At 37.2% G+C, this 14,053-nt stretch overlaps 2 long non-coding RNA genes across 4 annotated transcripts in view; one reads left to right on the top strand and one right to left on the bottom strand.

The window, feature by feature from the left end:
- Positions 1-14,053, bottom strand: part of LOC142829994 (uncharacterized) — a 173,932-nt gene that overhangs the window by 113,410 nt on the left and 46,469 nt on the right. The window lies entirely within an intron of this gene.
- LOC142829995 (uncharacterized) overlaps positions 11,028-14,053 on the top strand; it is a 297,656-nt gene continuing 294,630 nt past the window's right edge. The window contains exon 1 of the long non-coding RNA XR_012904998.1: positions 11,028-11,389. This is a non-coding gene — a long non-coding RNA (uncharacterized LOC142829995). The remainder of the gene's footprint in view (positions 11,390-14,053) is intronic.

The raw sequence follows: 14,053 nt of genomic DNA, 5'->3' as shown, positions 1-14,053 counted from the left end.
AAAACTTGATAAAAATAGGGTTCTGCAAGTGTTTGGCTTCAGACTAGCTTAAGAACTTTTTATTGTTTGTTCTATTCTTCCTCATACTACCATGGAACTTTTCTCCAAAATATGAACAAAGAAATCTATTCTCTGCTAATTCTTCTTCACCCATCCCTTCTGAATTGTTATGGTGGTAAAATTTAAGAGATTGCTTTAAGAGATCAATGCTTGTTTCTGCTCTTCCTTTCTCAGCTTCTTACAGTTACATAAGCTAGACTGAAAAGACCTAAGGTCATCCAACGCCTCTTCTTGTCAATACAGTTCCCTGCAGCATTTATTTATTTATTTAAGTTAGTCAGTTAGTTAGTGTCTCTACAATTAGAGATCTGTCTGTTCTGGAAGCCCTTAAGCTGCTTCTCCTTTCAATCTCTGAGGCTATGTCTAGACTAAAATTCTGCCGCGTCCAGGGAACGCGTTTGCTCTTCCAACATGTTTTGCGGAAGAGCAGATGTGCTCTTTTGGAAGTCCTATCTTCCTAATTTCATAAGGAAGAAGGGCTCTTCCAAAAGAGGAGGTTCTTCTGCAATTTGGCCCAATGTAGATGGGTCAAATCTTGGAAAAGCCTCTTCTGAAAAAAACTATCGGAAAAAGGTATGAAAATTGCAGAGTGTAATTTGCATACCTTTTTCCGATACAAAGCGGCAGTCTAGACATATTATTCCAAAAGAAACAGTGATCTTCTTGTTCTTAATATCAAAAAGGGCTGAAGTCATTTTTTGATTACCCCAGCAGAAGTCAAAAGTAATTTTCTTGTGGCCTGGGGCATACTCCAGTGTAAAAAAGGGTGGAATCAGACTCTGTATATTTTAAGCATTTCGGTTGGCTGCTAACCTTGGATCAACTTGAAATTATTTACAGTAAAGTTGTAATAATGTTAAAGGCACAGAAATGTAGACATTTACTTGGAATTAAAATTTTTTTTTCCTAAACTCCTGATGAAGAAAAAACAAACTTTGTAAACAGTTAATAAGTTCTTAAGCTTTGAAGAATTTTTTTTTTTAGTTTTAGTTTTAGTTTTAGGTTTTTGTTTTATTTTTAACTAGAGCATTAAACTCTAGCTAATGGTTTGCGGCTGAGATTTTAAAGACTTTTCATGTTGATGTAAATCACCCAAATATACAATCATTATTTCCAGAATACTCAAACTTTATAATTTATGGTAGTGTAATTATGGATGAGTTTTTAAAGAAAGCTGTTCTTGCCCTTGTCGCTTTTTTAAAAATATAACGTTTGCAGTGTTGTTGTATTCCTTTTGGCTTTTGGGAGACAAGATGCGTGAGGTAATATCTGTGGTTGGACCAACTTCTGTTGGTGAAAGAGACAAGCTTTTGACCTACAAACAGTTATTCCACCTTGTGGCTCCTAGTAAATATGGAGTAGTTCTAAATCGAATCTCTAGTGAGCTACAGTTTATGTTGTAAATATATTTCATATAATATGTCATCTATATATCTGTAGTCAAGAGAGGCCACCAAATAGTTTCCTAGTTCATAAACGGCCTTGGGCAATGCATAAATCTGCACATGAATCCATGAACTTTCACTGTTATTGAGATGTATAATGCACTCTCCTATCAGGGAGGTTTAAATGTTGGGAGTGATCTATGTCAAATCAATATAGTTATACTTTTTCTTACTATAGATGAAGCCAACAGCACTGCCTTTAGTGGTGGTTGCCCACCACTTCTCACTATAAAACTCTATGGTCACCTTACTATTACTTACATTTTCACTGTTTAAGCTGAAATTTGTGCATGCTGTGTGGCTACATTGAGCTGATTTTTTTTTTAAGTTCTACTGGAATTGGTCAGCTATAAAGTGATATTGCAAAAACTTTCAAATTCTGCATCAGAACAAAACTGAGTCCTTTTGATTTTTTTGCACCTCCCCTCTCAAAAATTGTACGAGTACCACTCTAAGTTCAAAGACTTGAACGAGCATCTTCTCTATTCTAGGGGATTACCCTAGCCATCAAGTTATTCTAGGGTGAAATGTAGCTGTTTTCACGCTCTTGTGCTTTCCCCAGAGAGTTTTTCTGGACTTAACAAACCTTCCTGACTAACTCCTCATTGAAACCAACAACAACACAAAACAAAATAAAAAAATCCGTTTTGACAAATTGACATTTGCCCACAAAAAATATTTCTCGAACATCTGACCAGTTCTACCACAGAGAGATTAGAGAGGTGCTACAGGACTACTCTTTGGTTTTTCACAGAGAGACTGAGTATGTTCCATCATGAGGCTATAGGGGCTGAGCAGGACCTACTTTGAAATTGCTTCTCCTGGCTGCCGGTATGGCACCAAGGAATGTATCTGAGAAGTGTCTCTAATTATATCACCACATAATACATTTTTCAAAGGACCTGTGCCTCATTCACTGCACAGGATGGGCTGTGCTGAGGGGGATGAATCAGTGTTGTATAGTATTATTACTGTTGCCTGTAGGACCACTGCTTCTTTCATTGTAGTAAATGAGCTGGGGGCTGCAGAAAGAGAGAAGATTTTTTTGTGATTATAGCAGCTTAATGTCATCCTGGAGAAATGGATTTTATCCCTGCCTCTGACCCATATTTCCTAGGGCATGCTGGGCAACTAACTTAACTTAGTATGTTCACAATTAGCCACTAATTCTGTGCTCCAAATTTTCTGAGTGGCCAGATTGGGACACCCAGGAATGCATTTGCTGAGCACTGGTGACTCCAACTGAAGTCAATTAGAGCTGTGCTTTCAAAATATAAAAAAAACGTAAAATACTAAGTACTCTGGAAAATCAGGGCCAAAGTGTCTGAAGTTCATCATTTTTGTCAATGTTGTCTTTAATCTCTGCATGCCTCAGTTTTCCAGCTGTAAAATGGGGATAATATCACTTAAGCTCTGGGTTGTGATGTTGAATTGGTTGATGTTTGTGAAGCATTCAGGTACATTAGAGAGAGCACCATAGAAACACCTACCATGGAATTAATCACTTATATTCTTCAGAGGGTTTGGATGATGTGCAGAAAATCAGGCCAGGGCCAAACATTGAATGTTGAGGATAAAGCAAGATATTGAATAACTGCTTGCTAAATAATACCCTGTCCTTCTGAGACAGGGGTCCTGTGTAAAAATGGGTTATGCTTATGGAAATACAGATTTATTGTAATGCATTGGCACAGGGGAGTCAAATTAAGGTTGCAAAGTAATCTTTAATATTTCTTAATGTTGGATTACTTTGCTACCTTCACATTCTTTTAAGTTATTTTTGTAATCTACATACAAACTTTCCAAGAGGCCTTCAATGTGTGAGAGGGTATGTCTACACTACAGAGATATTTTTGAAAAACGGCATTTTTTCTGGAAAAACTTCAAATACGTCCACACTGAAATTGTGTTATTTAAAAAAAAAACCCCGAAAGAACTGAGGAGTTTTTCCGACATTGTTAAACCTCTTTCTATGAGGAAGAAGCCTTTTTCTGAAAGAGCTGTTTCAGAAAAAGGAATGTGTGGATGGGGAAGAGAGAGTTTTTTCGAAAGAAGAGGAAAAAGGAAAAAGCACAGTTGCCCTGGTGGCCATTCCTCTCATAGTAATCACAGCTTACATCTAAGATTCAGTGTGGATACTATGGCTGTGTCTAGACTGCATCCTTTTTCCGTAAAAGGGATGCAAGTTAGACACATTGCAATTGCAAATGAAGCAGGGATTTAAATCCCCCTGCTTCATTTGCATAAACATGGCTGCCGCTTTTTTGCATCTCGGAGCTTTGCCGGAAAAAAGCGCCAGTCTAGACGCGGATCTTTTGGAAAATAAAGCCTTTTCCGAAAGATCCCTTATTCCTTTATTTTAAGAGGAATAAGGGATCTTTCGGAAAAGGCTTTATTTTCCGAAAGATCCGTGTCTAGACTGGCGCTTTTTTCCGGCAAAGCTCTGAGCCGGAAAAAAGCGGCAGCCATTTTTATGCAAATGAAGCAGGGGGGATTTAAATCCCCGCTTCATTTGCAATTGCGATGTGTCTAATTTGCATCCCTTTTACGGAAAAGGGAGGCTGTGTCTAGACTGCATATCTGTCGAAAAAGCAAATCGCTTTTTTGATGTGCTTTCGCGGTGTGGATGCTTTCCATCAGAAGAAGTTTTTTTGGAAGATCTCTTCCGGAAAAACTTTTTTTGAAAGAATCCTGCAGTATAGACATAGCCTCGGTGTGAAGTGAGAGAACAGCTACAAGCAAAGTTGAGGACTCTCATTGTTCAGAATACCATTAGGTTGAATTATCATTGTGTTGGTCTATTATCATCTGATTATTAAAATCTAAGCCACTTTAAACTTTTTTCCCAGATGATTTTATGAATTACACCTGTGTGGCATCACAGGATTTTATATATAGGAGGAGAATTGTATATCCATATACAAACATTTTTTTCTATTGCTTATTGGCCCTCGCAAAAAAAAAACTCTTGTGTTTATTTCCATCCATTCTCTTTTACGCTGTTCTGTTATAATACATTTTAGAGGCCTTGCATTGCTCTTCTGCTGCCACAGTTTGGAGCACTGGGGCTCAAAGGGACTACTCACATAATTAAAATTAAGCAAACATGTAAGTCTTTGTAGGATTGAGGCCCTAGGCTTATTTTATATCTTCTATCAGCCTTGACCCTCTGCCTCTGCAGGGACCATATTTTTTTCCTGCTTGGTCTTGGTCCATGAGTAGAGTTCCTAGATGCTAAAGTAATACAAATAATAAGTAATATCTGTAGTTTCTCTGCTTAAGTCTGTAGGGTTTACATCTGTGTGCTTACATTTAAATCTGCCTTTGGGCTGATATAATCTCTATGTATTGTCTTCCTTTGCCTCCGACATCTGCCTTGTGTATTAAGACCTCCAGTTACAGAGCCAATAGCAGTGTACAGGTTTTATTTGCCCTACAAGATCTACAATGTATGATAAATATTTTTGAGTGCCACGTTACCTCTCTGTATATAGGTACTAGTGCACTCTTATAACAGTCTTTACCTATTTCCTAATAAATAACTCCAAAAATTATTGAATAAGCGACTAGAGGAAACACAATCTTCAAATTACTCGTGTTCCATCATGAGATGTTTAGCTTATAAAGTTTGGAATAGGAACAAAACTAAGCAAGACTGTTGTAGACTTTTTTTTTACTTCAATTTAACAGATGACCCATTAGCTGGCATGAAGCAATGGGCACTTTTAATGAGAAACAAAGATTGGAAATACTGAATTTAAAAAAAATCTGTTTTTCTTGCAAAAGTCCCACATAAGTAGGAAATCATTTGACTGTGTATTAGACCTCAGGTCACTGAGAATGAATTGCTTCAGATTTTATAAAATTAAAACAAAAATGGAGTGGGACTTCCCATAAGTCTTCTAGCTGTTTTATTAGCCTAAATTATTCTGATTCTAGCAGAAATTGAATCTGAACATGACCAAGAGCTAATTTGAAAACACTTCAAGTGCACATAAAAGATGCATAAAATGGAGTACTTGTACTGTATCACTGACAAACTGAGTGTCTTTTCCATTAAATGGAACATGTGGCCATGACATTTGTGTCACCACTTTAGGGAGTGTGTGTGTGTGTGTGTATATATATATATATATATATATATATAAAACAAGCTTCTATGAGATCACAAATTACAATCGCAGAATTATTGAAGTGCCATGAGAATATTGATTTGTCACTAACTAGAATGAGGAAATAGCTGTGAATAAAATTTTGAAGTCCCAAAGACATATCTATATCTATATCTAAAAGCAGTATCAGTGCTATGAGTAACATTTTTCATCCAACTTGCCTACAGAGCCAAAAAGACTGTGGCATCTGGTCAGAAGACAAGCATAGTTATCAGTATAGGATATCAGAAAATTAGAAAGATAGGTATGATCAAGTTTGATTTAGATATTAAGTTGGTAAAAATTGAACCTTCAGACTCCTTTTACACCACCATCAGCACCCAGTAATGGTAGTGATCCTTTATCCAGTTTGACAATTCACTTGGAAGCAAATGTTATGAAAGCTACAAGCAGAGAGGAAAATAAGCGGATGCACCCTAGTGTTCAGCTCTGGCAAAAGGTGGCTGAGCTGAGGCAAAAGCCAGCAGGGAGTTATTTAAAGAGCTGGCAAGGACCCAATTTGTAATAGACTAGTACCTGTAAGAAATTTTAAATTACCTTCACCACTGGCTGGAAGCATCCAAGGTACACCACTATGCAACTCAAGGCAGTGTGTTTCACTATTCCTGTCAATGAGATTCAGCAAAGGAAATTTAGGTTGGACATTAGGAAAAGCTTCCTGACTGTCAGGGTGTTTAAACACTGGAATAAGTTACCTATGGAGGTTGTGGAATCTCTATCTCTCGAGATAATTAAGAGCAGTTTAGATAGACATCTATCAGGGCAGGGATTGGACTTGTTAACCTCTTGAGGACCCTTCCAGTTCCAGTGTTCTATGATTCTCTGATTTTTCTACTTTTCACCGGGTAGTGGACATTTCCACATCCAAGCTGCTTTAGCTACCACTTGATTAGAAAAAGAAAGATTATATAAAAACTTCCTCCTAGCTAACTATGGATGATGACATTAGACAACAGATAAGCTGAAGGATGTATTAAGCTCCCAATAGACAATTTGTGATAAAGAGGCTGAAATGTCCTAGGAGAGATAAGATTACACTAGAACTATATGTCAGGGAACCCTGTGTTGTAGAATATCTGATAACAAAATAAGCTTACTAAATTAAAGTCAACCATTCTAACAAATGAAAAAATGCAATGAGTATCTAACTTCTTAAACAGCAAGCCTGTTGCATTTACTCATACTGTTTATCATCATTTTATATACAGACACAAACTTTGGACAGGAATACCACTTGTCAGTGAAAGACATAAGGAAAATTCACTATTGCCTGAGATATGCAGAATAGCATATAGAAAAAGCAGTGCTGATGAAACTATATGTTTCTCCCCCCCATGGATACTAAATGGGGTAGCAACAATCCTTCAAGAAAAAAAGAAAACATTAATGTAAAATTATTTTTCACCTAAGGGTGGCAAATTGACCTGATATTTGAATGACTATTTAATTTTCTTCACTTCAGGCTGCCCAAGTTTCCTTCTCTTATGTTGGAATTCTTTTTCTTTCCCAAAGTGACTTAAGCATAAGTGTTTCCCTTACTATCCATTTATTTCAGTAAGTCCCTTTTCTAAACCCCAGTTAAACTAGAGTCAGAGAGCATAATTCTCTTTACTCTGGACTCCTAATTATGCTTCAATTGGAGTATAGTGTCCAGTTCTGGGCACCACATTTCAAAAAAGATGTGGAGAAATTGGAGAAGGTCCAGAGAAGAGCAACAAGAATGATTAAAGGTCTAAAAAACATGACCTATGAAGGAAGACTGAAAGAATTGTGCTTGTTTTGTTTGGAAAGGAGAAGACTGAAAGGGGATATGATAGCAGTTTTCAGGTATCTAAAAGGGTGTCACAAGGAGGAGGGAGGAAAATTGTTCTCCTTGTCCTCCGAGGATAGGACAAAAAGCAATGGGTTTAAATTGCAGCAAGGGAGGTTTAGCTTGGCCATTAGGGAAAAATTCCTAACTGTCAGGGTGGTTAAACACTGGAATAAATTGCTTAGGGAGGTTGTGAAATCTTCATCTCTGGAGATATTTAAGAGCAGGTTAGATAGATATCTGTCAGGGATGGTCTAGATAGTACTGGGTCCTGCCATGAGGGCAGGAGATTGGCCTCAATGACCTCTCAAGTTCCCTTCCTGTTCTATGAATCTGTGATTTATAATCACCATAGCAAATATATATACCTGGGCAGATGATGAAAATATATAGTATTCTACAATAAGAAAGCAGAATACACCATTGTGGAGGAGGAAACCTGCATGTCATTGTGCTGTAACGTGCTGGCTTTTGTTTCATCAAGTCTGGCACTAAATGCTGGTGTCTACAGTGAGCAGCAGCAGTGGTGTTTCAAAGGTCAAATAACTCTAACATAAAACCATGCCAGTCAAAGTAACAATATCTATCAGACCATATTTTATATATATATATATATAACCAGAAAGGACATTGTGATATTGTGATCATCTAGTCAAACCTGCTACAGAACATGACACATCCAGTTGTTTCTGCTTCAAACCCATAGCTTTTGTTTGATCTTTTAACATATTTTTGAAAGATTTCCAGGAATTAATTTACTATATTGCAGTAAGGTATTTCATTAATGACTTATCCTCACTTAAAAATGAGTGCCTTATTTGTAGCCTGTATTTACCTAGCTTCAGTATTCAGTCATTGGATCTTTGTATGCATAAACAAGGGCAATATCAAGTACTGGTACAGATGTCTATACTTCCATTATCAACATTAGTTAGATCATTATTGGAATATTGTGTCTAGTTATGGTGTCTATACTCCAAAAAGGTCACTGAAAAATTGAAGAGGATTCAGAGAAGATACAAAAGAATGAACCAAGGTCTGGAAAGCATGCCGTATTAAAGAGAGACTTAAGAAGCTCCATCTATTTAATTTATATAAAGGAAGGTTAAGAGGGGATTTGACCACATTGTGCAAGTACCTATAGTCAAGAGATGTCTCATGATAGATATATCTTTCATCTAGCAGAAAAAGTCATGCCAAGATCCAATGACTGAACATTGAAGCTAGGTAAATTAGCCTTATTAGTTGCATTAGCCCTATCAGTTTACAGCATCACACTGGGAATTCATGTTCTACCCGTTAACTTCCATTATCCTTAAGCGATATGAGATTTGAGGGCTCCAGGTACATGTTATTTGTTCCTAAATGTGTGGTCTGGAGTTTGGCTACATTAACTTGTGTTGCTCCAATGAGCTCAACTTAGTAAATGATCTAAATTTTGTTTCTATAATTGACCTGGCCAGTCATTGTTCAGCATGCCACCAGTTATTTCCTCTGCAAATGTTACCAGCAATTCTTTTACATTTTCTTCTTGATTACAGAAAGATATTGCGGCAAGAATAGACCCCTTTGCAACCTGACTGGAAATTCAGTTTTCCATTTCCACTTTCTGAGATCAGATAATGATAATTCCCCCCCCCCCCATTTAATTTTAATCCCCTTAGTGTGGACTACATTAACTTTGTATATTGTTAATTTTTATCAGAATGCCATGCAGAACAGCTTTGCAGAATGCCTAATGGAAGTCAAGTATGTCATGACAACATAATTACTTTTTTGATCAAACATATATGATCGCATCAAAACTCTATATCAAATTTCTTTAGAAATAGCTATTGTCCATAAAACAATGTTGATGGCTGTGAATTTTGCTACCATGATTTCATTATTTACTGACTGTACTCTTTCTATTAAACTGCATGCAATGGGTGTTGGGTTAATTAGTTTATAAGGACCTGGGTCTCTCTGAGACAAATCTGATTAACAGACATATCTTTTGAGAGTATTGTTTCATCTTTGTAGAATATTCACTGCATGTTTGTGAGTCAGTTATTGTATGTTAGCTGGTTGGGCAGGGAAGTGTGTGTAGGACCCTTACTGAGGTATATCCAGGATCTAAAATAAGGGTTGGATAATTACTGAAGATCCTGGAACTTGTAAATAACCCCAGATAAGCAATAGTCACTGAGATGAATTATGTGTATTGGTTCTGACAGTGTTCAGAAGGTTCAGGGCACAAAGAAAAAAAAATAGTACAAGGGACTAACTTGAACTGAGTAACTTCCCCCCGCCCAAGTTTGAGGCAATCAATAGACCTGAACATTTTCCCAGGGTGAGGCAGGCACAAACCCAGCTGAAGATGTGGAAGAGATGTGATCTACTAGGCCCTGATGCGAAGATGGGTAGCTTCTGGTAAGTTTATTCACGTAAGCCTGTTATTATTTCCTTTGCTTTTGTCCTTAAATAAATATACTGTTTTGGAAGATCTGTTTAGTTACTTGCAATTGCTGACATACACTGTTCAAAGCTTTCTGTGTGTGCTGAGCTAGGTCAGACCCACTAGGATAATCAGAATCATTTTCAGGGGGCTGCGGCCTAAATTACTTGTCTTGAGAAAGAGGAAGGAAGATCCTTACCAGAGCACAGTGATGATTAAGGGGCTGAAACTTAAGAGGGCACCACAAGCACAAAGCACAGGAAAAGTCAGAGGGGATCTGTAGGAATTCTTTTTGTTTTTGGGATGATGGCAACTGAGTGTTCAGGTATATTTAAGGAATTGCTTCTTATTGTCCCTAAGTTTACTTTTCATATTCTTCTTTTCATGGATATCTTTTTAGATTTCTATAGCCATTATCTTTATTTCTAATTACTAATTTGTACTCATCACATTGAAGCTTTTCATTGTCCCTCTTAATTTTTTTATTTTGAATTTTTTAAAAGTTTCCTATGTGTTTTATATTATTTTGTTTTTAGGAGCATATAATAAAACTTTTGTAAACTCCCAACTACCTTTTTTTTCATTAATTTTTCCTCCCACTTGCTTTTTCTCATGTTTACTTTCAGCTTTGGGAAATTTGCCCTTCCAAAGCCTGATGTGCATATGTATTATTGGATGCACATAACTGAAATTAGGTCATGATCACTTGTGCCTAGACAGATATCAAAAGTTTAGCACCATGATTAATTGAAGCTTAGATTTCAGTATAAGCCTAATATAGCTTCATCCAGCTGCTCTAACAATGCAAGGCTTTTTAAATATATGCTTGTAATGCTTTATTCAGTTTAGTTTCAAATATCTTGTATGATGGAATTTTACCACTGCTCTTGCAAGGTTTTTTCAGCTACTAGAAGGTTTTCTCTGATTAGTCTTAATTATAACAGAATGTCACCTCTCTTTTTTTCTCTACACTAAAGCATGCCTGATCATCATCACTTACTTTATGATATGCCAATACAATCAATATTGGATTGTTACACTATTTGAATTCTTCAGAATGTAGTGAGTGAGGTAATTGTGCAGTATTTGTTATGTATGTCCTATTGCCCTCAGATTATTGGGTTGATATTAATGTACCTTTGTATTAAGAATTAAATCAAAGGAGGCTGTGAAGAAACAGCAGGATGCAACAATAGCAAATGTATGACACCTGAGATCAACAGCTTCCAGGGCACTGAGATAATAATGCCTGGGCCATCTACTGAGAAGCAGTCTATAGTTTACTTTTTCCCAGGCCTGGTGCCTAGCATCAGTGGCGATCTCAAGAAGGAGAAATAAGTGGATTGTTAGCAGACAGCAGCTGATTTCCAAATGGGAATATAAACCACACATTCACAACTACTCCCCCTGCGAGCCTAGAGACTAGAATGTGATGGCCTTATCTGAGCTATGGTGGAGAAATTAGGTAAGGAAAGTCACGTCGTTTGTTTGTTTGTTTTATTCCTAGGCTCAGGGTGAAAAAATCAAGCTGTATTTAAAGAAGTTGCTTTAGAAACACTTTAATTATCTGCTCCTGTGGGTTCCTGGAAAAGTAAGAGTGTGTGGGAGGGGGGGAGCTTTCAGGTACTAAAGTCTGCTAGATTAACATGCAGCCCAGAGATTCAGACTTCATGGTTATACTCAGAATGAAGTACAAGAAGCCCAGGCTCTTAAGAGGGACTGAAAGTGGTCTAAGATGCAGTTTGCCTTATAACATAACCACAATATAGTATGCATTGTTACAGCTTTTCCTCATCCTCAACCTTTTAAAGATTAGTTGCTGTTTGAATAGCCTATGATTTGACCTACATTGTTCATCTCTCTGACTTTGGATTCCAAAATTTAGTTTTTCAGATGTAAGGCCAAACTTTTACAAGCAAATAAGTCCCCTTTTAATGAGCATGACTCAGGCTCCTGAGTGCCCAACATCTCTTTGGGACTTGGGCTTCTAAACAAGTTAGGCACTTATGAAAAATTACATTTCTGATCTCACTAGAGATGTATAAAATACAGGACTATGTAGCACTTTAAAGACTAACAAGATGGTTTATTAGATGATGAGCTTTCATTGGCCAGACCACTTCCTCAGATCAAATAGTGGAAGAAAATAGTCACAACCATATATACCAAAGGATACAATTAAAAAAAAATCCTTTGGTATATATGGTTGTGACTATTTTCTTCCACTATTTGATCTGAGGAAGTGGGTCTGGCCCACAAAAGCTCATCATCTAATAAACCATCTTGTTAGTCTTTAAAGTGCTACAGTCCTGTATTTTGTTTCAGCTACACCAGACTAACACGGCTACATTTCTATCACTATTAGAGATGTATAGACATAGTTTTGTGCCATGAAGAATTTGAGTATGTAGTCTTCTAACTTTGTTAGATTTCTGTTGTCATATTCTATTGCAAATTCCTACTGTTCTATATTTGTTGTTCACTAATATTACTAATAATATTGGTAGTAATCTTTTTTTACTTCAGGGGGCTTCTATCTCCCCAACATCTGTTGAATTATTTCCCCCAGATACATAGTACTTACCTAAACTGAACCTTGGTTTGTTTCCATCTTTTTTTCTAATCCCTTTGTACTTGTTTATATTGCATTGCTGTCGTCTTAAAGATGCATTTACCAAAATGAAAGGTTGTAAACTCTATATTCTGTGAGTTAGCATGAGATTCAAAATATGATACACATGGGGAAAGGTACATAGAGTGCATGCAAACTGTTTCTTCATGAAATACACTGACTCTTGTTACAAAAATCCTTTTAGGCAAGTGTTGCTTTGATATGTGAGCTGGTGAGCAAACTCACTGTCTGGGAAAGCTTTCAAAGTTCCCAATAACTCTTCAGACCTTTTCTACAGGGCTTGCTTCATTTTCAAACACGTACCCACTACTGGGTAAAGCTTATTTGCTCTTGCTTTGGACCACCAACCGCTTGAGACTTTCCCTGTTTTTGCCAGCTTGGGGAAAAGAGCACATGCCCTACTGACCACTCTGGAAAGAGCTACCTTGAGTGTCTGTTGTGTGATCCTCTGTCCCAGAGTCTGAAAGCCTGACAGCTGGTTTCCTGTAGGTCATGTATTTGTTCCAACAATATGCCCCATGACTACAACTCCAAGTTATAAAGGATTTAAGGGCTGTAACAAACACATTGGAATGTACAAATCTGCCCCAAGACCTAACACCCTGGTAGCAAAATTCCTAGTTGATATGTGTGGCATGTAGAATTAAGTGGGTTTTTTTTACAGCAGTTCAGTAGGTTTACGTTCATAATAATGCTGTTTTCATACTCTCCATATAGACTTGTAAGGATTAAAATTTTACTGGTAAAGTGGATTTCATTGTATACGCACACACATACATACACGCTTGAATATTTCCATCAATCATCAAGAATTTACAGATAAGAACATTTTTAGTAGAATTGCATTAGTTTTTTTATTATCATTGATTATCATTAAAGTTTGTTTCTCATAGTAAAAAATGCTGAAACAATTTTAGCATAAGCCAAATCCATAACACTAAAGTTTGATTTAATCAAGTTGTCAGGAGAAAACAAGAAGAGGAAATCCTTTCTTGTTTACAATAAAACTTGTTTGAAACTATTTTGAACTACCACCCCCAACTACATAGGACATACAGGCCTTGCTCCTGCAGTTGGCTCCTGCATAACAAAGCCTACTGGGTGGATGAGGTGCTGCGATATTCCACGTTTTGCCTCACTTGCATATTTTTTTGTGCAAGAGGGGACAGTGTCTATTTCACGTCCCACTATCATTAATAGCATGGAGGAATTACCATCCGTGATGAAGAGACCCTGAACCGAGAAGAGAGATGCATTCCATAAGTATGCTCTGTCCTCCACGTACCTCGAGGCAATTTATTGGAGATGGTTGCTTGATCATTACCTTTTCTGGGTTTGAAGGTGACTTAACTGAACTGTATTGTCCCCACCCTCTTTGCAGATGCCCTGCTTGGAGCATGCGGGGCTAGCTGGCAGAACTGCCTGCAACTTCTGTATCGATTTATTCCGATATGGGTAAGAGGCAATGCAGATTTGGGCAGCAGTTTTGGAACTGAG

The sequence above is a fragment of the Pelodiscus sinensis genome, chromosome 1 (assembly GCF_049634645.1).
Source record: "Pelodiscus sinensis isolate JC-2024 chromosome 1, ASM4963464v1, whole genome shotgun sequence".
NCBI classification, from domain to species: Eukaryota; Metazoa; Chordata; order Testudines; family Trionychidae; genus Pelodiscus; species Pelodiscus sinensis.
The sequence above is the reverse complement of the archived record's forward strand: the minus strand, read 5'-3'. Positions and strand labels throughout refer to the sequence as shown.